The sequence below is a fragment of the Triticum urartu genome, chromosome 7 (genome assembly GCF_003073215.2).
Source record: "Triticum urartu cultivar G1812 chromosome 7, Tu2.1, whole genome shotgun sequence".
NCBI classification, from domain to species: domain Eukaryota; kingdom Viridiplantae; phylum Streptophyta; class Magnoliopsida; order Poales; family Poaceae; genus Triticum; species Triticum urartu.
The window spans coordinates 6,336,920-6,363,957 of record NC_053028.1 but is presented as its reverse complement, the minus strand read 5'-3'; the positions used below and the strand labels follow the sequence as shown (position 1 = coordinate 6,363,957).

The 27,038-nt window shown below is 43.6% G+C and overlaps 1 long non-coding RNA gene across 4 annotated transcripts; it reads left to right on the top strand.

The window, feature by feature from the left end:
- Window positions 1-1,425: 1,425 nt before the first annotated feature.
- Window positions 1,426-3,614, top strand: LOC125521875. Of its 4 annotated transcripts, none has more exons than XR_007289476.1 (5): window positions 1,426-1,947; window positions 2,049-2,230; window positions 2,355-2,689; window positions 2,796-2,856; window positions 2,952-3,614. It is a non-coding gene; the product is annotated as an uncharacterized LOC125521875 (long non-coding RNA). The 4 variants fall into 4 exon arrangements; XR_007289477.1 differs by having other exon boundaries at window positions 2,049-2,689; window positions 2,952-3,225; window positions 3,345-3,614; XR_007289475.1 differs by having other exon boundaries at window positions 1,426-1,842; window positions 2,049-2,689.
- The last annotated feature ends 23,424 nt before the right edge of the window (window positions 3,615-27,038 follow it).

Here is a 27,038-nt window from a genome sequence, read left to right as displayed (position 1 = left end):
CATTGTGCTGTTCTCCCTAGCACCTTGTATGTTCTTTCCGCTTTACTTTGCTTTCACCCCCTTTGTAATGTGGTGCCCTTATAATCCTGGCCTGTTAATGGCTTTATTAATTCAAACTCGGGCTAGGTTTGAGCTCTTCTCAGGCTCGGCCGGCGCCTTTTCTATAAAAAAGTATTTTGCTTGTCATGAAATAACTATGAGTCTTGCCGTGTAGAGGAATAGCGAGAAGCATCATCAGATCAGATGTAGCACCCGTGATATTTGTGATTCTGAAGAGGAGCGTTTTCCCGGCCTTGGCCATGTGTACTAAAGCTCCTGCAATGAGGTCTGCTATGCAGGATATTTGATGCTGCCAGAGGAAGATTTAGTTATTAGATCAGGCCCAGATTGGTTACTTTTACTGCTGGCTAATGTGGATTAGTCGTCTCTGGCGAAGATTCTTCTTATTTTATGGAGAACAATGATTTAATTTCCGGTGATGGTATGGCTGCTACTTTGGCTTCCGTGAATTTCTTGATAATTACTGGACTTCTTTGGCGGTAGATAATTACTAGTTTGGCGTTCAGACCCTACACCGATTATAAACTTTTGGTTGTTTGTTTCGTTGGATAGCTTATCAGGCTTGTCGTGGATAATTACTACTAGTTTTTATGCGAAAAGGAAATTTAATTTGACTGCAATATGCAAGTTGCAAGTCACTCCGGTCTTCTGTAAGCAGATCATTGGGATGACAGAGAGTCTCGCAAGCAGACATGCAAATGGTTATTTAACTAGGGAAGTGAATAATCGCATGAAAAAGAAACACAAGACAACAAGCCAAATAACTTTCCACAGCGGATCTTCTCTCGCCTTCCTCCTCCTCTTCCGTGAAAAAGAACATGCCATCAAAAGAAGGAAAAACGATATTTGGGGCCTTTCTGCAGGCTTACTTAGAGGAGATTTGGGGCCTTGTTGAGTAGGCTTTCACTTAGATCAGTGTAATCACATATGACGTATCTGGTTCGGATGCTCCCGTTTGTTGAAATATATTGCGTCTCCTTTTATCAGTACAAGCTATTGAATAAGTTTTTTTAATAATGAGTTGGTTGGGTCTTGAACTTGACACCTCTTGGTTCGGACATCATATTTAAGACCTCAAAAACTTAGACATGGAGAGGAGGCGGAGGGGGGTTGGAGTGTTGGAATATATTGTTCGTCTATTTTTATCAGTTCAGATTTTTCTCCACTACTATTAAAAAATCCAACAAGAATTTTCTTACGTGCACCCCCATAAGCGTACACGGACTCATTATCACCATAGGATTAGACCCACCAATCTCAATCTAACAGCTATCCTTCATCTAATCCGATCGTTGGTGTGCACTTAGTAATTTAACATGACTGACGGCATCCACCGCAGAGGAAAACAACTCTGCACATAACGCAGGAACCGTTCTCCCCTTATCCCTTCCGCTAATGGCTCTCCTTCCTCGCCCACCTCGCACCCCCGATCTCCATCGCCACGTCCTGCGCCGATCTCAGCTCGTGCTCCTATGCCCCCGGCCACGCCGACCTCCGGCGGCGCTCCTCCCATCCTGCACCTCCAACCCCGACTCCGCCGCGCCCAACGCATCTTCAATGGAGCGCCTGCACACAGAGAACGCCGGGGTGCATGGGCAACCTCCATTGCACTCCCTCCGACGGCCGCCCGGCGGTAACCCAGCTCCTCCCCTCCCTCATCTTCACCACCAACCGAGCCCCCCAACGACGAACCAAGAGGAGGCGGTGGCGGCTGAAACTTTGGATCGCTGATGGGGCGCGGAGATCCAACAAGCAATGGTGACGGCGCTTCAAACTCTGCAGGTATTGCCCTCCTCCCATCTCCAGCACGTTTCCTATTTATTTGACTCTCCCTGGAGATGGCGAGGTTCACCGACGTGGAACTGCTAGCAGCCACGGTGGGGCTTGGTGAGTGCAGACGTTCAGTCCACTATAATTAACACCCAGCACCAAAACCCAGATTGTTTTCATGGAAAATTCAAAGCTTGTCATGTGTACCTCTAATGCAGGATTAGGATTAATGGCACACAAGAAGAATCCATCAAACACGCTCTGCGCTGGATGTAAATACTACTTCTAGGTAAGTTTCTGGATCACACCGGTTCATAATTCAACAAGCATGCCAAGCTTCTCAAGACCCAGAAGTTCGCGTCCAAGCTTGACCAGCAGATTAAGTTTTTTTAATGTCCAGGTTAGTTTTTTGTTCATACCCTATGCCTCCATTGAGTTCTTCTAGCTGTTGAGCGTCCAAAGTGGAATTAGCTATCAAAATGGGTTCAAGCTAAACTCTAATTTATTTATTTCTTTGGATTCAGGTGCACATGTCATAGGTGCAGATGGGCTTGATCAAGCCGTTAAATTAATTTCATTTACGAACTGACGTGAAGGCGATGTTTTTTAGTAGATATTTCTTCAACATATGAATGGTGCTTGCTTCTTGCGTCCAAAGATGATTCACTATTTTGTTGCTTCAAATTAGGCTCAAACCAACCATACCTACAGTAAACACATCATAATTAGAGCTAAACTATTTTGTGTTCCATTGATTTTCATAACATGTTGTTTGGATTGTTGTTGCTAATTTCTTTGAAATTGATTTTCATAGCATGCCGTTTGACACTGTCGGCCTCGCAAACCAACCATACCTACAGTAAGCACATCGCTATTATTAGCTGAAACTTTTTACATTCCATTGATTTTCATAGCATGCTGTTGGACATTGATTTTGCTAATTTCTTTGACATTGATTTTCATAGCATGCCGTCTGACACCGTCGGCCTCACCGTACTCAGCCAGGTTGCCACAACAAGGCGTCAGGTAGCCATTCACCGTGTTTCTCCTATTTTCTTTCTCCGTCCGTCAATCAAGCGCTTCAAAAGCTGCTATAGGTTCATGGGCCGATTTACTTTCAGGAGTTCCATATGAACTGGTTGACTGTGGGTGCGGGCATGGGTACATCAGAGAAGGGCTCCACTCTTTCAGAGCTAAGTATTTTTTTTAACTAAATAAAGATCCATGTCTGCACTGTTATATATTTGGTTCAACTCATATTACAAGTATGCATCTATCTATATATGTTCCCAAACGAGTGAACCCCTTCCAACGTCAAGATTATGCATGTCTTTCACATTGTAGCTTCCCATTGCCCGTTCGTATGTGCCTCGAATGGCTTCACCATTGCAAAAGGTATTGTAGTCGTGCACAACATACTACACCGAATTCTTTGTAGCTTTGTGGAATTTTGCTGAAAACTGTTGTTATTATTTGAGAATTGAGAGTGATGTTATTTTCTTCCTATGTTGTAGAGTCCAGAAAAGTTTGGTGAAAGGGAACACTATCATGGTCTTTTATAGAGCTACAGATCAATCTTTACGAATGTTTTTCTGTAGGCAATTGTTTGCTCTGCTTGAAACTGTGAGACCGGTATTTTGATTTGTTGTTTCTTCTTAACTGCAGATTTGTCACCTACTATTAGGTACATATATTGTGTTACTACACATTGCCTCTATATGTGTTCACTTGAAAAGATAAGACTATTTTACCAACCAATACTTTCAGCTCCCATTTGAAGGGAATATTATGGTGCTCGTGGGCTTTATGTTATCTTACCGTTCTATACGATAAAAATGATTTCGTTCAATTCCTGTCTATCAACCTCTAACATGTTGTTTGTTGCTTTTCTTTTCTTGTTATGGTTTTTCCTGCTCTTTTCAAAATCATTAACTCATTAAGCATATAAGCACAGATAATGCAAGGTTTCTTTTGGTGCTTTTAGAACTTAAAAATGGTTCATTTTTATTGTAAAGGAGGGTATGCAATCACTATGGTGGCATTATGATGGCTCTTGTAAGTTTCGCACGGGAGTTTAAGGGAAAACTTGATTGTTCACATAGAGAAGGTATGCTTTTAGCCCTCTGTTTTGTTTTAAACACGAAAGTATGTTCTTAGCATGTACTCTTTTCACAGAGAGGTGTCGATTATTTTTGTGGTGAGCTGTGATGCAAGATTTTGCCGTGATGTTACAAAACAGATATCGATATCGAAAACTATATACTTGGAGATCTTTGGGCAAGGTAACTGTTGGGTAACGTAGTAATTTCAAAAAAATTCCTACGCACATGCAAGATCATGGTGATGCATAGCAACGAGAGGGGAGATTGTTGTCCACGTATCCTCGTAGACCAAAAGAGGAAGCGTTATATCAACGTGGTTGATGTAGTCGTACGTCTTCACGATCCGACCGATCCAAGCACCGAATCTACGGCACCTCCGAGTTCTAGCACACGTTCAGCTCGATGACGATCCCCGGACTCCGATCCAGCAAAGTGTTGGGGAAGAGTTCCGTCAGCACGACGGCGTGGTGACGATCTTGATGTTCTACCGTCGCAGGGCTTCGCCTAAGCACCGCCACAATATTATCGAGGATTATGGTGGAGGGGGGCACCGCAGATGGCTAAGAGAACGATCACGAAGATCAACTTGTGTGTCATGGGGTGCCCCCTGCCCCTGTATGTAAAGGAGCAAGGGGGAGAGGCGGCAAAGGGGAGGAGGCGCGCCCAGGGGGGGCAATCCTACTCCAAGTAGGAGAGGGGAAGAAAGGGAAGGAGAAGGAGAAGGAAGGAGAGGGAAGAAAAGGAGGAAAGGGGGCCCGGCCCCCTAGTCCAATTCAGTGGGGGGGGGGGCGACCTGCCTCCTCTCTTCCACCACTTGGCCCATGAGGCCCATTGCTTCTTCCTCATATTCCCGTAACTCCCGAGTACCCCCGAAAATACCCGAATCACTCGGAACCTTTCCGGTGTCCGAATATAGTCGTCCAATATATCGATCTTTACATCTCGACCATTTCGAGACTCCTCGTCATGTCCCCGATCTCATCCGGGACTCCGAACTCCTTCGGTACATCAAAACTCATAAACTCATAATATAACTGTCATCGAAACCTTAAGCGTGCGGACCCTACGGGTTCGAGAACAATGTAGACATGACCAAGACACGTCTCCGATCAATAACCAATAGCGGATCCTGGATGCTCATATTGGCTCCCACATATTCTACGAAGATCTTTATCGGTCAGACCGCATAACAACATACGTTGTTCCCTTTGTCATCGGTATGTTACTTGCCCGAGATTCCATCGTCGGTATCTCAATACCTAGTTGAATCTCGTTACCGGCAAGTTTATTTACTCATTTCGTAATACATCATCTCGCAACTAACTCATTAGTTGCAATGCTTGCAAGGCTTATGTGATGTGCATTACCGAGAGGGCCCAGAGATACCTCTCCGACAATCGAAGTGACAAATACTAATCTCGAAATACGCTAACCCAACATGTACCTTTGGAGACACCTGTAGAGCACCTTTATAATCACCCAGTTACGTTGTGACGTTTGGTAGCACACAAAGTGTTCCTCCGGCAAACGGGAGTTGCATAATCTCATAGTCATAGGAACATGTATAAGTCATGAAGAAAGCAATAGCAACATACTAAACAATCGGGTGCCAAGCTAAAGGAATGGGTCATGTCAATCACATCATTCTCCTAATGATGTGATCCTGTTAATCAAATAACAACTCTTTGTCCATGGTTAGGAAACATAACCATCTTTAATTAACGAGCTAGCCAAGTAGAGGCATACTAGTGACACTCTGTTTTGTCTATGTATTCACACATGTATTATGTTTCCGGTTAATACAATTCTAGCATGAATAATAAACATTTATCATGAAATAAGGAAATAAATAATAACTTTATTATTGCCTCTAGGGCATATTTCCTTCAGTCTCCCACTTGCACTAGCGTTAATAATCTAGTTCACATTGCCATGTGATTTAACACCAATAGTTCACATCATCATGTGATTAACACCCATAGTTCACATCGTTATGTGACCAACACTCAAAGGGTTTACTAGAGTCAATAATCTAGTTCACATCGCTATGTGATTAACACCCAAAGAGTACTAAGGTGTGATCATGTTTTTCCTGTGAGAGAAGTTTAGTCAACGGGTCTGCCATATTCAGATCCGTATGTATTTTGCAAATTTCTATGTCAACAATGCTCTGCACGGAGCTACTATAGCTAATTGCTCTCACTTTCAATATATATCCAGATTGAGACTTAGAGTCATCCAGATCGGTGTCAAAATTTTGTATCGACGTAACCCTTTACGATGAACTTTTTTGTTACGTCCATAATCAAGAAACATATCCTTATTTCACTAAGGATAATTTTGACTGCTGTCCAGTGATCTACTTCCTAGATCACTACTGTACTCCCTTGCTTAACACAGTGTAGGGTATACAATAGATCTGGTACACAGCATGGCATACTTTATAGAATCTATGGCTGAGGCATAGGGAATGACTTTCATTCTCTTTCTATCTTCTGCCATGGTCGGGCTTTGAGTCTTACTCAATTTCACACCTTGTAACACAGGCAAGAACTCTTTCTTTGACTGTTCCATTTTGAACTACTTCAAAATCTTGTCAAGGTATGTACTCATTGAAAAAACTTATCAAGCGTCTTGATCTATCTCTATAGATCTTGATGCTCAATATGTAAGCAGCTTCACCGAGGTCTTTCTTTGAAAAACTCTTTTCAAACACTCCTTTATGCTTTGCAAAATAATTCTACATTATTTTCGATCAACAATATGTCATTCACATATACTTATCAGAAATGTTGTAGTGCTCCCACTCAATTTCTTGTAAATACAGGCTTCACCGCAAGTCTGTATAAAACTATATGCTTTGATCAACTCATCAAAGCGTATATTCCAACTCTGAGATGCTGGCACCATTCCATAGATGGATCGCTGGAGCTTGCACATTTTGTTAACACCTTTAGGATTGACAAAACCTTCTGGTTGCATCATATACAACTCTTCTTTAAGAAATCCATTAAGGATTGCAGTTTTGTTATCCATTTGCTAGATTTCATAAAATGCGGCAATTGCTAACATGATTCGGACAGACTTTAAGCATCGATACGAGTGAGAAAATCTCATCGTAGTCAACACCTTGAACTTTGTCAAAAACCTTTTTCGACAAGTCTAGCTTTGTAGATAGTAACACTACTATCAGCGTTCGTCTTCCTCTTGAAGATCCATTTAATCTCAATGGCTTGCCGAACATCGGTCAAGTCAACCAAAGTCCATACTTTGTTCTCATACATGGATCCTATCTCAGATTTCATGGCCTCAAGCCATTTTGCGGTATCTGGGCTCATCATCGCTTCCTCATAGTTCGTAGGTTCGTCATGGTCAAGTAGCATGACCTCCAGAACAAGATTACCGTACCACTCTGGTGCGGATCTCACTCTGGTTAACCTACGAGATTCGGTAGTAACTTGATCTGAAGTTACATGATCATCATCATTAGCTTCCTCACTAATTGATGTAGTAGTCACAGGAACAAATTTCTATGATGAACTACTTTCCAATAAGGGAGCAGGTACAGTTACCTCATCAAGTTCTACTTTCCTCCCACTCACTTCTTTCGAGAGAAACTCCTTCTCTAGAAAGGATCCATTCTTAGCAACGAATGTCTTGCCTTCGGATCTGTGATAGAAGGTGTACCCAACATTCTCCTTTGGGTATCCTATGAAGACATATTTCTCCGATTTGGGTTTGAGCTTATCAGGATGAAACTTTTCATATAAGCATCACAATCCCAAACTTTAAGAAACGACAACTTTGGTTTCTTGCCAAACCATAGTTCAGATTGTGTCGTCTCAACGGACTTAGATAGTGCCCTTTTTAACGTGAATGCAGCTGTCTTTAATGCATAACCCCAAAAACGATAGTGGTAAATCGGTAAGAAACATCATAGATTGCACTATATCCAATAAAGTACGGTTATGACGTTCGGACACAACATTATGCTGTGGTGTTCCAGGTGGCATGAGTATGTGAAACTATTCACATTGTTTTAATTGAATACCAAACTCGTAACTCAAATATTTGTCTCCGCAATCAGATCGTAGAAACTTTATTTTCTTGTCACGGTGATTTTCCACTTCACTCTGAAATTCTTTGAACTTTTCAAATGTTTCGGACTTATGTTTCATCAAGTAGATATACCCATATCTGCTCAAATCATATGTGAAGGTCAGAAAATAACGATACCCGCCGCGAGCTTCAACACTCATCGGATCGCATACATCAGTATGTATTATTTCCAATAAGTCAGTTGCTCGCTCCATTGTTCCGGAGAACGGAGTCTTTAGTCATCTTGTCCATAAGGCATGGTTCGCAAGCACCAAGTGATTCATAATCAAGTGATTACAAAATCCCATCAGCATGGAGTTTCTTCATGCGCTTTACACCAATATGACCTAAACGGCAGTGCCACAAATAAGTTGCACTATCATTATTAACTTTGCATCTTTTGGTTTCAATACTATGAATATGTGTATCACTATGATCGAGATCCAACTAACCATTTTCATTGGGTGTGTAACCATATAAGGTTTTATTCATGTAAACAGAACAACAATTTATTCTCTTACTTAAATGAATAACCGTATTGCAATAAACATGATCAAATCATATTCATGCTCGACACCAAATAACACTTATTTAGGTTCCACACTAATCCCGAAAGTATAGGGAGTGTGCGATGATGATCATATCAATCTTGGAACCACTTCCAACTCTCATCGTCACTTTACCCTTAACTAGTCTCTGTTCATTCTGCAACTCCCATTTCGAGTTACTAATCTTAGCAACTGAACTAGTACCAAATACTGAGGGGTTGCTATGAACACTAGTAAAGTACACATCAATAACATGTATATCAAATATACCTTTGTTTACTTTGCCATCCTTTCTTATCCACCAAATACTTGGGGTAGTTCTGCTTCCAGTGACCAATCCCTTTGCAGTAGAAGCACTTAGTCTCAGGCTTAGGACCAGACTTGGGTTTCTTCACTTGAGCAGCAACTTGCTTGCTGTTTTTCTTGAAGTTCCCTTTTTTTACTTTGCCCTTTTCTTGAAACTAGTGGTCTTGTCTACCATCAACACTTGATGTTTTTCTCGATTTCTACCTTCGTCAATTTTAGCATTACGAAGAGCTTGGGAATCGTTTCCGTTATCCCTTGCATATCATAGTTCATCACAAAGTTCTACTAACTTGGTGATGGTGACTAGAGAATTCTGTCGATCACTATTTTATCTGGAAGATTAACTCCCACTTGATTCAAGCGATTGTAGTACCCACACAATCTGAGCACATGCTCACTAGTTGAGCGATTCTTCTCCATCTTTTAGCTATAGAACTTGTTGGAGACTTCATATCTCTCAACTCGGGTATTTGCTTGAAATATTAACTTCAACTCCTGGAACATCTCATATGGTCCATGACGTTCAAAGCGTCTTTGAAGTCCCGATTCTAAGCCGTTAAGCATGGTGCACTAAACTATCAAGTAGTCATCATATTGAGCTAGCCAAGCATTCATAACGTCTGCATCTGCTCCTGCAATAGGTCTTCACCTAGCAGTGCACCAAGGACATAATTCTTCTGTGCAGCAATGAGGATAAACCTCAGATCACGGATCCAATCCGCATCATTGCTACTAACATCTTTCAACACAATTTTCTCTAGGAACATATCAAAATAAACATATGAAAGCAACAACGCGAGCTATCGATCTATAACATTATTTGCAAAATACTATCAGGAGTAAGTTCATGATAAATTAAAGTTCAATTAATCATATTAGTTAAGAACTCCCACTTAGATAGACATCCCTCTAATCCTCTAAGTGATCACGTGATCCATATCAACTAAACCATGTCCGATCATCACGTGAGATGGAGTAGTTTCAGTGGTGAACATCACTATGTTGATCATATCTACTATATGATTCACGCTTGACCTTTCGGTCTCCGTGTTCCAAGGCCATATCTGTATATGCTAGGCTCGTCAAGTTTAACCTGAGTATTCCGCGTGTGCAACTGTTTTGCACCCGTTGTATTTGAACGTAGAGCCTATCACACCCGATCATCACGTGGTGTCTCAGCACGAAGAACTTTCGCAACGGTGCATACTCAGGGAGAACACTTCTTGATAATTAGTGAGAGATCATCTTAAAATGCTACCGTCAATCAAAGCAAGATAAGATGCATAAAAGATAAACATCACATGCAATCAATATAAGTGATATGATATGGCCATCATCATCTTGTGCTTGTGATCTCCATCTTCGAAGCACCGTCATGATCACCATCGTCACCGGCGCGACAGCTTGATCTCCATCATAGCATCGTTGTCGTCTCGCCAATCTTATGCTTCTACGACTATCGCTACCGCTTAGTGATAAAGTAAAGCATTACAGGGCGATTGCATTGCATACAATAAAGCGACAACCATATGGCTCCTGCCAGTTGCCGATAACTCGGTTACAAAACATGATCATCTCATACAATAAAATTAAGCATCATGTCTTGACCATATCACATCACAAAATGCCCTTCAAAAACAAGTTAGACGTCCTCTACTTTGTTTGTTGCAAGTTTTACGTGGCTGCTACGGGCTTTAAGCAAGAACCAATCTTACCTACGCATCAAAACCACAACGATAGTTTGTCAAGTTGGTGCTATTTTAACCTTCGCAAGGACTGGGCGTAGCCACACTTGGTTCAACTAAAGCTGGAGAAACTGACACCCGCCAGCCACCTGTGTGCAAAGCATGTCGGTAGAACCAGTCTCGTGTAAGCGTACACGTAATGTCGGTCCGGGCTGCTTCATCCAACAATACCACCGAACCAAAGTATGACATGCTGGTAAGCAGTATGACTTATATCGCCCATAACTCACTTGTGTTCTACTCGTGCATATAACATCAACACATAAAACCCAGGCTCGGATGCCACTGTTGCGGAACGTAGTAATTTTAAAAAATTTCCTACGCACATGCAAGATCATGGTGATGCATAGCAACGAGAGGGGAGAGTGTTGTCCACGTACCCTCGTACACTGAAAGCGGAAGCGTTATATCAACGCGGTTGATGTAGTCGTACGTCTTCACGATCCGACCGATCCAAGCACCGAATCTACGGCACCTCCGAGTTCTAGCACACGTTCAGCTCGATGACGATCCCCGAACTCCGATCCAGCAAAGTGTCGGGGAAGAGTTCCGTCAGCACGACGGCGTGGTGACGATCTTGATGTTCTACCGTCGCAGGGCTTTGCCTAAGCACCGCCACAATATTATAGAGGATTATGGTGGAGGGGGGCACCGCACACGGCTAAGAGAACGATCACGAAGATCAACTTGTGTGTCATGGGGTGCCCCCTGCCCCTGTATATAAAAGGAGCAAGGGGGGAGAGGCGGCCAAGGGGAGGAGGCGCGCCCAGGGGGGTAATCCTACTCCAAGTAGGATTCCACCCTCTTTCCTAGTCCAAGTAGGAGAGGGGAAGGAAGGGAAGGAGAAGGAGAAGGAAGGAGAGGGAAGAAAAGGAGGAAAGGGGGGCCGGCCCCCTAGTCCAATTCGGTGGGGGGGCGCGCCCTGCCTCCTCTCTTCCACCACTTGGCCCATGAGGCCCATTGCTTCTTCCTTGTATTCCCGTAACTCCCCGGTACCCCCGAAAATACCCGAATCACTCGGAACCTTTCCGATGTCCGAATATATCATCCAATATATCGATCTTTACGTCTCGACCATTTCGAGACTCCTCGTCATGTCCCCGATCTCATCCGGGACTCCGAACTCCTTCGGTACATCAAAACTCATAAACTCATAATATAACTGTCATCGAAACCTTAAGCGTGCGGACCCTACAGGTTCGAGAACAATGTAGACATGACCGAGACACGTCTCCGGTCAATAACCAATAGCGGAACCTGGATGCTCATATTGGCTCCCACATATTCTACGAAGATCTTTATCGGTCAGACCGCATAACAACATACGTTGTTCCCTTTGTCATCGGTATGTTACTTGCCCGAGATTCGTTCGTCGGTATCTCAATACCTAGTTCAATCTCGTTACCGGCAAGTCTATTTACTCGTTTCGTAATACATCATCTCGCAACTAACTCATTAGTTGCAATGCTTGCAAGGCTTATGTGATGTGCATTACCGAGAGGGCCCAGAGATACCTCTCCGACAATCGGAGTGACAAATCCTAATCTCGAAATACACCAACCCAACATGTACCTTTCGAGACACCTGTAGAGCACCTTTATAATCACCCAGTTACGTTGTGACGTTTGGTAGCACACAAAGTGTTCCTCCGGCAAACGGGAGTTGCATAATCTCATAGTCATAGGAACATGTATAAGTCATGAAGAAAGCAATAGCAACATACTAAATGATCGGGTGCTAAGCTAAAGGAATGGGTCACGTCAATCACATCATTCTCTTAATGATGTGATCCCGTTAATCAAATAACAACTCTTTGTCCATGGTTAGGAAACATAACCATCTTTGATTAACGAGCTAGTCAAGTAGAGGAATACTAGTGACACTCTGTTTTGTCTATGTATTCACACATGTATTATGTTTCCGGTTAATACAATTCTGGCGTGAATAATAAACATTTATCATGAAATAAGGAAATAAATAATAACTTTATTATTGCCTCTAGGGCATATTTCCTTCAGTAACACATTTTGATAAAATAAGGGCAAATGGATTGGTTCTCTATATAATTACACAGATGGCTATGTCCTATTATTCCTTACCAGTAGTTTTTTTGTGATGAACTTTAAACAATTGAAATTATCTTTGCACCATCTATCTCACTGCGTGGCATGTTAAGGCACCATGGTTCTTCTAAGTTTTGGGATGTCGGCCAAGCAACCCACCTTGTGATGGGACTGCAATTCTGGTTGGCCTTCCACCTGAAGAAGCTAGCCATTGACACCACAAAAATCATAGCGGTTGTTCCCCTGCTCCATGGATCCGTGGCACTCAACGGCCTTGGTTGAAACGATGGCGTCAAAACATAAAGCAGATTATGTAAAGTAGGAATTGTAAGAAAACAATCATATTACAAGAATGGATAAATAGTGGGTGTACCTGAGTGCTTTGAATGTGTTCTTCAAGATTCATAGGAATAAGAAGGCTACTAACAATTCGAAATAAGAATGCATTAGCTTTTCGGGTGAAAAAAGAACCTTATCAACATAACAATTCGTTTGAAATATTTCTTTACTACTACTATGAGATTATCCTTTTACATACACATGCGAATTTTCACATATGGTTTCAATATTAGTTGAGACGTGCGTTGCACGTGCACGCTTACTAGTATGAGTTAATTATAGAAAACTACCACATTTACGGCTAAGTTTGCAGAAATTTACCAAGTCTAGAAAACTTGGGTGCCCACGAATGCCAAGTTTTTCCTCTGGCTGGCTACCCTCGACCGATGTTGGACGGCCGAGTGTCAGGCACGCCATGGCTTGCCTCACGACCCCGCATTCTTGCTATGCGGCCAGGAGGTCGAGACTACAGACCACCTGCTTGTTCGGTGTGTTTTCTCCCGGATCACGTGGCATGTGGTCCTCTCATGGTGTCGACCGCCAATCTCCCTACCCAGTGACACCGCACGATTCTTCCAGTGATGGGAGGCCACAGCCGGTACTTGCCCGGCCGGCTTGCAGAAAGGTTTCAGCTCCCTTGTCGCATGGGAAACCTGGAAACACCGCAACGCCGCCCTCTTTGATGGACATCGGCCTTCTAACGCGGAGCTATTGCGGGTGATCAAGGACGAGGTGAAGCTTTGGTCCTGTGCGGGTGCCAACGTATACTGATTGTTATCCCTGTAACCTGATCGTAGTAGACAAGGCTAAGCACTCTCCGTCATGCTCATCTCGCACTCCTCGAGACACCGACTTGTGTACGGGTTGATGAGTTGCTCCCCACCCTTTTCTGTTGTATGCGCTTGTCACTCTTCCACCTATCAATGCAATGATACACAACAATGTATATTCCCGAAAAAAATCACCAAGTCGGTAATCCATTGCAAAAATCACCGCATTCCGAGTAAACCTTTTGCAGAAAGCACTGGTTGGATGATTTGGCCCGTTTGATCACTTTTTGACAAGTAGGACTGGATTGTAAGGAGCTGACTTGGCAAAGAATTGACATACACACCCCTGAAATAAAAAACAAACACAATCAACCCCGGAGCTCCTCCAAGCGGCGCACCCTCTCTTCGTCCCCTTCCTGTTGCTGCTCCCCGGAGTTCGCCGCCTCCCGCATGACCTACAATGCCCCAGCCACCAGCGCCTCCCCCTGCCTCCCACCATTGAACGTGCTTTTAGCCACTTGACTCAAGACGGCTGCCGTCCCACACGACCGCAACCCGGCTTGCCAACCACCATAGCCGCTGGCACCGGCGACCCTGCCTGTAGTTGAGATCTGGCATCGTGCAGAGTGGGGAGGCTGAGGCCACTCGAATCCAACGTCTTAAGTGCAGGTAGCTAGGTGAGGGTGGCAGGGTGTAGTCGTGCGTACTCGTTGGGTAGGAGCGAGGCACGGCAGCTCAGGGCGCCTGGCCAAATCGCGCAGGAGCAGGGAGGGTGGCGGATGCAGAGAGGGCAGTGGCTAAAAGCTTGCTGGCTGAGGATGCTGATACGTCTCCAACGTATCTATAATTTTTGATTGTTCCATGCTATATTATATTCTGTTTTGGACATTATTGGGCTTTATTATACACTTTTATATTATTTGGGACTAACCTATTAACCGGAGGCCCAGCCCAGAATTGTTGTTTTTTTGCCTATTTTAGTGTTTCGCAGAAAAAGAATATCAAACGGAGTCCAAACAGAACGAAACCTTCGGGAACCTGATTTTCGGAACGAACATGATCCAGAGGACTTGGACCCTACGTCAAGACATCAACCAGGAGGCCACGAGGTAGGGGGCGCGCCTACCCCCCCTGGGCATGCCTCCACCTCGTGGGCCCCCTAGTTGCTCCACCGACGTACTCCTTCCTCCTATATATACCTACGTACCCCCAAACTACCAGATACGGAGCCAAAACCCTAATTCCACCGCCGTAACTTTCTGTATCCACGAGATCCCATCTTGGGGACTGTTCCGGAGCTCCGCCGGAGGGGGCATCGATCACGGAGGGCTTCTACATCAACACCATAGCCTCTCCGATGAAGTGTGAGTAGTTTACTTCAGATCTACGGGTCCATAGTTATTAGCTAGATGGCTTCTTCTCTCTTTTTGGACCTCAATACAAAGTTCTCCCCTCTCTTGTGGAGATCTATTCGATGTAATCTTCTTTTGTGGTGTGTTTGTTGAGACCGATGAATTGTGGGTTTATGATCAAGTTTATCTATGAATAATATTTGAATCTTCTCTGAATTCTTTTATGTATGATTGGTTATCTTTGCAAGTCTCTTCGAATTATCAGTTTGGTTTGGCCTACTAGATTGATCGAATCCTCGACATCGTGGTTCATCCGATGAGATCATCGTGGAACATGTGGGAGCCAACATGGGTATCCAGATCCCGCTGTTGGTTATTGACCGGAGAACGTCTCGGTCATGTCTGCATGGTTCCCGAACCCGTAGGGTCTACACACTTAAGGTTCGATGACGCTAGGGTTATAAAGGAAGTTTGTATGTGGTTACCGAATGTTGTTCGGAGTCCCAAATGAGATCCCGGATGTCACGAGGAGTTCTGGAATGGTCCGGAGGTAAAGATTTATATATGGGAAGTCCTGTTTTGGTCACCGGAAAAGTTTCGGGTTTTATCGGTAACGTACCGGGACCACCGAGAGGGTCCCGGGGGTCCACCAAGTGGGGCCACCAGCCCCGGAGGGCTGCATGGGCCAAGTGTGGGAGGGGACCAGCCCCAGGTGGGCTGGTGCGCCCCCCCACAAGGGCCCAAGGCGCCTAAGGGGAGGAGGGGGGCAAACCCTAAGGGCAGATGGGCCCTAAGGCCCATGCTCCCTGCGCCTCCCTCTCCTCCCCCCTTGGCCGCCTCCCACAGATGGGATCTGGGGCTGCCGCACCCCTTGGGGCGGGAACCCTAGAGGGGGCGCAGCCCCCTCCCCTTCCCCTATATATACCTGAGGCCTAGGGGCTTCCCAACACGCGATTCAATCTCTCTCTTGGCGCAGCCCTACCCCTCTCCCTCCTCGTCTCTTGCGGTGCTTGGCGAAGCCCTGCTGGATCACCACGCTCCTCCACCACCACCACGCCGTTGTGCTGCTGCTGGATGGAGTCTTCCTCAACCTCTCCCTCTCTCCTTGATGGATCAAGGCATGGGAGACGTCCCCGGGCTGTACGTGTGTTGAACGCGGAGGTGCCGTCCGTTCGGCACTAGGATCATCGGTGATTTGGATCACGACGAGTACGACTCCATCAACCCCGTTCACTTGAACGCTTTAGCTTAGCGATCTGCAAGGGTACGTAGATGCACTCCCCTTCCCTCGTTGCTAGATTACTCCATAGATTGATCTTGGTGTTGCGTAGAAAATTTTGAATTTCTGCTACGTTCCCCAAGAGTGGCATCATGAGCCAGGTCTATGCGTAGTTTCTATGCACGAGTAGAACACAAAGCAGTTGTGGGCGTCGATATTGTCAATTATCTTGCTGTTACTAGTCTTATCTTGATTCGGTGGCATTGTGGGATGAAGCAGCCCGGACCAACCTTACACGTACGCTTACGTGAGACCGGTTCCACCGACTGACATGCACTAGTTGCATAAGGTGGCTGGCGGGTGTCTGTCTCTCCCACTTTAGTCGGATCGGATTCGATGAACAGGGTCCTTATTAAGGGTAAATAGAAATTGGCAATTCACGTTGTGGTTTTGGCGTAGGTAAGAAACGTTCTTGCTAGCAACACTGTAGCAGCCACGTAAAAACTTGCAACAACAATTAGAGGACGTCTAACTTGTTTTTGCAGCAAGTGTTTTGTGATGTGATATGGCCAAAAGGATGTGATGAATGATATATGTGATGTATGAGATTGATCATGTTCTTGTAATAGGAATCACGACTTGCATGTCGATGAGTATGACAACCGGCAGGAGCCATAGGAGTTGTCTTAATTTATTTATGACCTGCGTGTCAACATCAACGTCATGTAATTACTTTACTTTATCGCTAACCGGTAGCCATAGTAGTAGAAGTAATAGTTGGCGAGACAACTTCATGAAGACACGATGATGGAGATCATGGTGTCATGCCGGTGACGATGATGATCATGGAGCCCCGAAGATGGAGATCGAAAGGAGCAAAGTGATGATGGCCATATCATGTCACTATTTGATTGCATGTGATGTTTATCATGTTATTACATCTTATTTGCTTAGAACAATGGTAGTAAATAAGATGATCCCTCATTAAAATTTCAAGAAAGTGTTCCCCCTAACTGTGCACTGTTGCGAAAGTTCGTCGTTTCGAAGCACCACGTGATGATCGGGTGTGATAGATTCTTACATTCACATACAACGGGTGTAAGCCAGATTTACACACGCGAAACACTTAGGTTGACTTGACGAGCCTAGCATGTACAGACATGGCCTCGGAACACAAGAGACCGAAAGGTCGAGCATGAGTCGTATGGTAGATACGATCAACATGAAGATTTTCACCGATGATGACTAGTCCGTCTCACGTGATGATCGGACACGGCCTAGTTGACTCGGATCATGTAATCACTTAGATGACTAGAGGGATGTCTATCTGAGTGGGAGTTCATAAGATGAACTTAATTATCCTGAACATAGTCAAAAGATCTTCGCAAATTATGTCGTAGCTCGTGCTTCAGTTCTACTGTTTAGATACGATCCTAGAGAAAATTTAGTTGAAAGTTGATAGTAGCAATTATGCGGACTAGGTCCGTAAACTGAGGATTGTCCTCGTTGCTTCATAGAAGGCTTATGTCCTTAATGTACCGCTCAGTGTGCTGAACCTCGAACGTTGTCAGTGGGTGTTGCGAACATCTAACATACACGTTTTGATAACTACGTGATAGTTCAGTTAAACGGTTTAGAGTTGAGGCACCATAGACGATTTCGAAACATCGCGGAACATATGAGATGTTTCGAGGGCTGAAATTGGGATTTCAGGATCGTGCCCACGTCAAGAGGTATAAGACCTCCGACGATTATCTTAGCCTGCAAACTAAGGGAGAAAAGCTCAATTGTTGAGCTTGTGCTCAGATTGTCTGAGTGCAACAATCATTTGAACCGAGTGGGAGTTGATCTTCCAGATGAGATAGTGATGTTTCTCCGAAGTCATTACCACCAAGCTGCTAGAGCTTCGTGATGAACTATAACATATCAGGGACATATATGATGGTCCTTGAGATATTCGCGATGTTTGACACCACGAAAGTAGAAATCAAGAAGGAGCATCCATTGTTGATGGTTGGTGAAACCACTAGTTTCAAGAAGGGCAAGGGCAAGAAGGGATACTTCATGAAACGGCAAATCAGCTGCTGCTCTAATGAAGAAACCCAAGGTTGAACCCAAACCCGAGACTAAGTGCTTCTGTAATAAGGGGAACAGCTACTGGAGCAGAATTACCCTAGATACTTGGTAGATGAGAAGGCTGTCGATAGAAGTATATTGGATAAATATTATGTTAATGTGTACTTTACTAGTACTCCTAGTAGCACCAGGGTATTAGATACCGGTTCGGTCACTAAGTGTTAGTAACACGAAATAAAAGCTACGGAATAAATGGAGACTAGCTAAAGGTGAGCTGATGATATGTGTTGGAAGTGTTTCCAAGGTTGATATGATCAAGCATCGCACGCTCCCTCTACCATCGAGATTGGTGTTAAACATAAATAATTGTTATTTGGTGTTTGCGTTGAGCATAGACATGATTGGATTATGTCTATCACAATACGGTTGTTCATTTAAAGAGAATAATAGTTACTCTGTTTATTTGAACAATACCTTCAAAGGTCTTGCACCTAAAATGAATAGTTTATTGAATCTCGATCGTAGTGATACACATGTTCATGCCAAAAGATATAAGATAGTAATGATATTACCACATACTTGTGGCACTGCAATTTTAGTCACAATGGTATAAAACGCATGAAGAAGCTCCATGTTGATGGATCTTTGGACTCGCTTGATTTTGAATCACTTGAGACATGCAAATCATACCACATGGGCGAGATGACTAAAAGGCCTCGTTTTCAGTAAAATGGAACAAGAAAGCAACTTGTTGGAAGTAATACATTTTGATGTGTGCAGTCCAATGAGTGCTGAGGCACGCAGTGGATATCTTTATGTTCTTACTTCACAGATGATTTGAGTAGATACTGAGTATATTTACTTGATGAAACACAAGTCTGAATTATTGAATGGTTCAAGTAATTTCAGAGTGAAGTTGAAGATCGTCGTGACAAGAGGATAAAATGTCTATGATATGATCATAGAGATGAATATCTGAGTTGCGAGTTTGGTACACAATTGAGACATTGTGGAAATTGTTTCACAACTAACACCGCCTGGAACACCATAGTGTGATGGTGTGTCTGAACATCATAACTGCACCCTATTGGATATGATGCATACCATGATGTCTCTTATCGAATTACCACTATCATTCATGGGTTAGGCATTAGAGACAACCGCAATCACTTTAATAGGGCACCACGTAATTCCGTTGAGGCAAAACCGTTTGAACTATGGTTTGGAGAAACCTGAGTTGTCGTTTCTTAAAAGTTTGGGGCTGCGACGCTTATGTGAAAAAGTTTCAGGTTGATAAGCTCGAACCCAAAGCGGATAAAATGCATCTTCATAGGACACCCAAAACAGTTGGGTATACCTCCTAATTCAGATCTGAAAGCAATAGGGATTGTTTATAGAATCGGGTCCTTTCTCGAGGAAAAGTTTCTCTCGAAAGAATTGAGTGGGAGAATTGTGGAGACTTGATGAGGTTATTGAAACCGTCACTTCAACTAGTGTATAGCAGGGCACAAAGAGTTGTTCCTGTGGCACCTACACCAATTGAAGTGGAAGCTTATGATATTGATCATGAGACTTCGGATCAAGTCACTACCAAGCCTCGTAGGACGACAAGGATGCGTACTACTTCAAAGTGGCACGTGATCCTATCTTGGAAGTCATGTTGCTCGACAACAATGAACCTACGAGCTCTGGAGAAGCGATGGTGGGCCCGGATTGTGATAAATGGCTCGAGGCCATAAAATCCGAGAGAGGATCCATGAAAACAAAGTGTAGACTTTGGCAGAACAACTCGATGGTCGTAAGGTTGTTGAGTACAGATGGATTTTAAAAGGAAGACAGACAATGATGGTAAGCGTCACCATTGAGAAAGCTCGACTTGTCGTTAAGGTGTTTCCCGACAAGTTCAAGGAGTTGACTACGATGAGACTTTCTCACACGTAGCGATGCTAAAAGTCTGTTGGAATTATGTTAGCAGTTACTACATTATTTATGAAATCTTGCAGATAGGATGTCAAAAACATTGTTTCCTCGACGATTTTCTTGAGGAAAGGTTGTATGAGATACAACTAGAAGGTTTTGTCAATCCTGAAAAATGCTAACAAGTATGCAAAGCTCCAGCAATCCTTCTAAGGACTGGAGTAAGCATCTCGGAGTTGGAATGTACGCTTTGATGAGATGATCAAAGATTTGGGTTTATACAAAGTTTATGAGAAACTTGTATTTCCAAAGAAGTAAGTGGGAGCACTATAGAATTTCTGATATGTTGTTGACATATTGTTGATCAGAAATGATGTAGAATTTCTTGAAAGCATATAGGGTTATTTGAAAAGTGTTTTTCAATGGAAAACCTGGATTAGGCTACTTGAACATTGAGCGTCAAGATCTATAAGGATAGATCAAAACGCTTAATGGTACTTTCAAATGAGCACATACCTTGACATGATCTTGAAGGTGTTCAAGATGGATCAGTCAAAGAAGGAGTTCTTGCCTGAGTTGTAAGGTACGAAGTTAAGACTTAAAGCTCGACCACGGCAGAACAGAGAGAAAGGACGAAGGTCGTCCCCTATGCTTGGACATAGGCTCCATAGTATGCTATGCTATGTACCGCACCTGATGTGTGCCTTGCCACATGTCTGGCTAGAGGGTACAAAGGTGATCTAGGAGTAGATCACCAGATAGCGGTCAAAATTATCCTTAGAGGAATAAGGATATGTTTCTCGGTTATGGAGGTGATAAAGAGTTCGACGTAAATAGTTACGTCGATGCAAGCTTAACACCTATCCGGATAGCTCTGAGTAGAGATACCGGATACGTATAATGGAGCAACAATTTGGAATAGCTCCAAGTAGAACAGTTAATTGAAATGGCTCCAAATATAGCGTAGAGATTTGCGAAGTACATACGGATCTGAATGTTGCAGACCCGATGACTAAAACCTCTCTCACAAGCAACATGATCAAACCCAGAACTCATTGAGTGTTAATCACATAGTGATGTGAACTAGATTATTGTCTCTAGTAAACTCTTTGGATGTTGGTCACATGGCGATGTGACCTGTGAGTGTTAATCACATGGCGATGTGAACTAGATTATTGACTCTAGTGCAAGTGGGAGACTGTTGGAAATATGCTCTAGAGGCAATAACAAATTAGTTATTATTATATTTCCTTGTTCATGATAATCGTTTATTATCCATGCTATAATTGTATTGATAGGAAACTCAGATACATGTGTGGATACATAGACAACACCATGTCCCTAGTAAGCCTCTAGTTGACTAGCTCGTTGATCAATAGATGGTTACGGTTTCCTGACCATGGACATTGGATGTCGTTCATAACGGGATCACATCATTAGGAGAATCATGTGATGGACAAGACCCAATCCTAAGCCTAGCACAAAGATCGTGTAGTTCGTATGCTAAAGCTTTTCTAATGTCAAGTATCATTTCCTTAGACCATGAGATTGTGCAACTCCCGGATACCGTAGGAATGCTTTGGGTGTACCAAACGTCGCAACGTAACTGGGTGGCTATAGAGGTACACTACGGGTATCTCCAAAAGTGTCTGTTGGGTTGGCACGAATCGAGACTGGGATTTGTCACTCCGTGTGACGGAGAGGTATCTCTGGGCCCACTCGGTAGGACATCATCATAATGTGCACAATGTGATCAAGGAATTGATCACGGGATGATGTGTTACGGAACGAGTAAAGAGACTTGCTGGTGACGAGATTGAACAAGGTATCGGGATACCGACGATCGAATCTCGGGCAAGTACAATACCGCTAGACAAAGGGAATTGTATACGGGATTGATCGAATCCTCGACATCGTGGCTCATCCGATGAGATCATCGTGGAACATGTGGGAGCCAACATGGGTATCCATATCCCGCTGTTGGTTATTGACCGGAGAACGTCTCGGTCATGTCTGCATGGTTCCCGAACCCGTAGAGGTACACTACGGGTTATAAAGGAAGTTTGTATGTGGTTACCGAATGTTGTTCGGAGTCCCGGATGAGATCCCGGACGTCACGAGGAGTTCCGGAATGGTCCGGAGGTAAAGATTTATATATGGGAAGTCCTGTTTTGGTCACCGGAAAAGTTTCGGGTTTTATCGGTAATGTACCGGGACCACCGGGAGGGTCCCGGGGGTCCACCAAGTGGGGCGACCAGCCCCGGAGGGCTGCATGGGCCAAGTGTGGGAGGGGACCAGCCCCAGGTGGGCTGGTGCGCCCCCCCACAAGGGCCCAAGGCGCCTAAGGGGAGGGGGGCAAACCCTAAGGGCAGATGGGCCCTAAGGCCCATGCTCCCTGCGCCTCCCTCTCCTCCCCCCTTGGCCGCCTCCCACAGATGGGATCTGGGGCTGCCGCACCCCTTGGGGTGGGAACCCTAGAGGGGGCGCAGCCCCCTCCCCTTCCCCTATATATACTTGAGGCCTAGGGGCTGCCCAACACGCGATTCAATCTCTCTCTTGGCGCAGCCCTACCCCTCTCCCTCCTCGTCTCTTGCGGTGCTTGGCGAAGCCCTCCTGGATCACCACGCTCCTCCACCACCACCTCGCCGTTGTGCTGCTGCTGGATGGAGTCTTCCTCAACCTCTCCCTCTCTCCTTGCTGGATCAAGGCATGGGAGACGTCCCCGGGCTGTACGTGTGTTGAACACGGAGGTGCCGTCCGTTCGGCACTAGGATCATCGGTGATTTGGATCACGACGAGTACGACTCCATCAACCCCGTTCACTTGAACGCTTCCGCTTAGCGATCTACAAGGGTACGTAGATGCACTCCCCTTCCCTCGTTGCTAGATTACTCCATAGATTGATCTTGGTGTTGCGTAGAAAATTTTGAATTTCTGCTACGTTCCCCAACAGAAGGATTTCTGGCGCCGTTGTCGGGGAGGTCTACACAAAAGTCAACATACCAAGTACCCATCACAAACCCTTATCTCCCTCATTACATTATTTGCCATTTGCCTCTCGTTTTCCTCTCCCCCACTTCACCCTTGCCGTTTTATTCGCCCTCTCTGCCTCCATCCTCCCTCTCTTTCTATATTAGCCTCCTTTTGCCTGTTTCTTGTTTGCCTGTGTGTCGGATTGCTTGCTTGTCACAATGGCTCAAGATAATACCAAATTATGTGACTTTACCAATACCAACAACAATGATTTTATTAGCACTCCGATTGCTCCTCTTACCGATGCTGAATCTTGTGAAATTAATGCTGCCTTGCTGAATCTTCTCATGAAAGATCCATTTTCCGGCCTTGCTAGTGAAGATGCCCCTACCCATCTAAATAGCTTCATTGATTTATGTGATATGCAAAAAAAATAAAGATGTGGATAATCATATTGTTAATTGAATCTATTTCCTTTTTCACTTAGAGATCGTGCTAAAGCTTGGTTTTCGTCTTTGCCTAAGAATAGTATTGATTCGTGGAATAAGTGCAAAGATGCTTTTATCTCTAAGTATTTTCCTCCCGCTAAGATTATGTCTCTTAGAAACGATATTATGAATTTTAAGCAACTTGATCATTAACATGTTTCACAAGCTTGGGAGAGGATGAAATTAATGATACGTAATTGCCCTACACATGGTTTGAATTTGTGGATGACTATACAATTTTTTATGTCGGATTGAATTTTGCTTCTAAAAATCTTTTAGATTCGGCCGCGGGAGGCACTTTTATGGAAATCACTTTAGGAGAAGCTACTAAACTCCTAGATAATATTATGGTTAATTATTCTCAATGGCACACTAAAAGATCTACTAATAAGAAAGTGCATGTGATAGAAGAAATTAATGTTTTGAGTGGAACGATGGATGAACTTATGAAATTATTTGCTAATAAAAGTGTTTCTTCTGATCCTAATGATATGCCTTTGTCTACTTTTATTGAGAATAATAATGAATCTATGGATGTGAATTTTGTTGGTAGGAATAATTTTGGTAACAACGCGTATAGAGGAAACTTTAATCCTAGGCCGTATCCTAGTAATTCCTCTAATAATTATGGTAATTCCTACAACAATTCTTATGGAAATTATAATAAGATGCCCTCTGATTTTTAAACTAATATTAAAGAATTTATTACTTCGCAAAAGAATTTCAATGCTTTGATTGAAGAAAAAATGCTTAAGATTGATGAGTTGGCTAGGAACGTTGATAGAATTTCTCTTGATGTTGATTCTATGAAACTTAGATCTATTCCACCTAAGCATGATATCAATGAGTCTCTCAAAGCCATGAGAATTTCCATTGATGAGTGCAAAGAAAGAACAGCTAGGATGCGTGCTAAGAAAGATTGTTTTATAAAAGCGTGTTCTTCTAGTTTCCATGATAATAAAGATGAAGATCTAAAAGTTATTGATGTGTCCCCTATTAAATATTTGTTTTGCAATTTGAATCTTGATAATGATGGGACTGATTATGATCCACCTTTACCTAGACGGCGTTCCAAGAATTCAGAGTCTTTAGATCTTGATGCTAAAATTGTTAAAAATGGGATTGAAGAAGTCAAAACTTTAAATATTACTGAACCCACTATTTTGGATGGGACTGTCTAAGACTCAGTCGACTGAGACTTCGCCAAGTCTCAGTCGGCTGGTGTCATCTAAAGGAGATTAGGCCTATTTCTTAGCTCGTCATCTGCTGGACTATATTCAGCTTAGGTTCTGGGCTTTCTTTTTCTGTTTGTTTGTTTTTTATTTTGGGCCGGGCTCTTTACTGTGTTTGTGTATTTGGGCAGCCTATTCATTTGTTTTCTTTGACACAGCAAAAAAGGTACTCAACAGAAAAAGAATAGGCCCAGGCGGTATGTGTTTAAGTGGTTTATTTTTGTACTAAGAAGCACTCAACTCGTTGTACGTGTCTATGTGCTTGTTTGGTACGCTTGGGAAAAAAAATAAGAAAAAGCATCAACTATGCATAGATGTGCTGGTTTGCTGGAAAATTTCTGTAGCTTTGTAAAATTTGTGTGATTATGTTAATTCCCAGCAGCTATAAACCAGTGTTTATAAACAAAAAATAAAAAAATAAAACAGCTGCTATGATTTTTGACAAAAAAGAATTACTACTATTGATTATAACTGATAGTAATTCAGGATATCATGCCCTGGCACAGAATTTGCTAGCGACACCACTCTGAGACTGGACAGGTGCGTATTTAAAAAATCAAAATCTGAAAAAAAATATATAATCGGAACAAATGCCTAGCAGCTACTAGTTACGATGTCTGAACAAATTTGCAAGACGAAAAATGACTTGCCACATCAATTAAAACCACCGTCAACCTGTTTTTATAGAGTTTAAAAATATACAAAAAATGAATTCTTAGAGTTTGAAAATATATTGTCCAGCAGATAAAAAAGTCTAAAAAAATGTATTCTAACTTTCAGATGTAAACAAGGGGACTGGACAACAAAAATAAACGGAAAAGCTTTGTCTACTTCCTTAGTTTCATCGACAGTTTAGACACACACACAAAAAGTGGGACTTTATAACTGATTTAAGTAACAAAACAAAAAAAGAAATGGAAAAAAGAAGATAATATAACTTTTTTATGTAACATAATATGAACAACAATGAAGATGGTCCCTCACACTCTTGGTAAAAAAAAGGCATGCAGTTGCCCCCCTCTTCTACCGCCCTTCGACAAAACAAAGGTGAGTTGCAGTCAGATAACTAGACATGCAATTGCAGTAGGTGGTGACACTGCAGTTGTCTGCCTAGTGTCAGACATGCAACTACCCCTTCCTCTCCCGCCATCCTCCGACATAACAAATGTCAGTTGCAGTCGGGAGGGTGGCCCTGCAGTTGCAGTCGAGGATGTCACTTGCAGTTGCATGCCTAGTGTCAAACATGCAACTCCCCCTCTCCCTCGGCCGCCCTCCAACAAAACAAATGTCAGTTGCAGTCGGGTGGTGGCACATGCAATTGCAGTTGGGGGCGACGCTTGCAATTGTGTGCCTAGTGTTAGACATGCAACTACCCTCCCCTCTCCCGCCGCCCTCCAAAAAAACAAAGGTCAATTGCGGTCGGATGAGTGCACATGCAATTGCGGTCGGGGGGGGGGGGACACTTGAAGTTGCATGCCAAGTGTGAGACATGCAACTTCCCCCCTTCCACAACCTCCCACTGAGGAACAAAAGGTCAGCTGCAACCGAATAGGTAGACATGCAATTGTAGTTGCGTGTGCAGTGTCGGACATGCAACTACCCCATCAGTCTCTTACCATCCTGTGACATAACAAGATGTCAGTTGCACACGAGAGGGTGGACATGCAATTGCAGTTGAGGACGACATTTGTAGTTGCATTCCTAGTGTCAAGCATGCAACTACCCCTCTCCTGTCGCCGTCTCTGAAAAAAACAAATGTCAGTTGTAGTCGGGTGGGTGCACATGCAATTGCAGTTAGGGGTGACGCTTGCAATTGCATGCCTAGTGTTAGACATGTAACTGCCTTCCCCTTCTCTCGCTACCCTCCAACAAAACAAAGGGCAGTTGCAGTCGGAGGGGTGCACATGCAATTGCAGGCGGGGGCGACACTTGCAATTGCATGCCTAGTGTCATACATGCAACCGCCTCCCCTCCCACTGC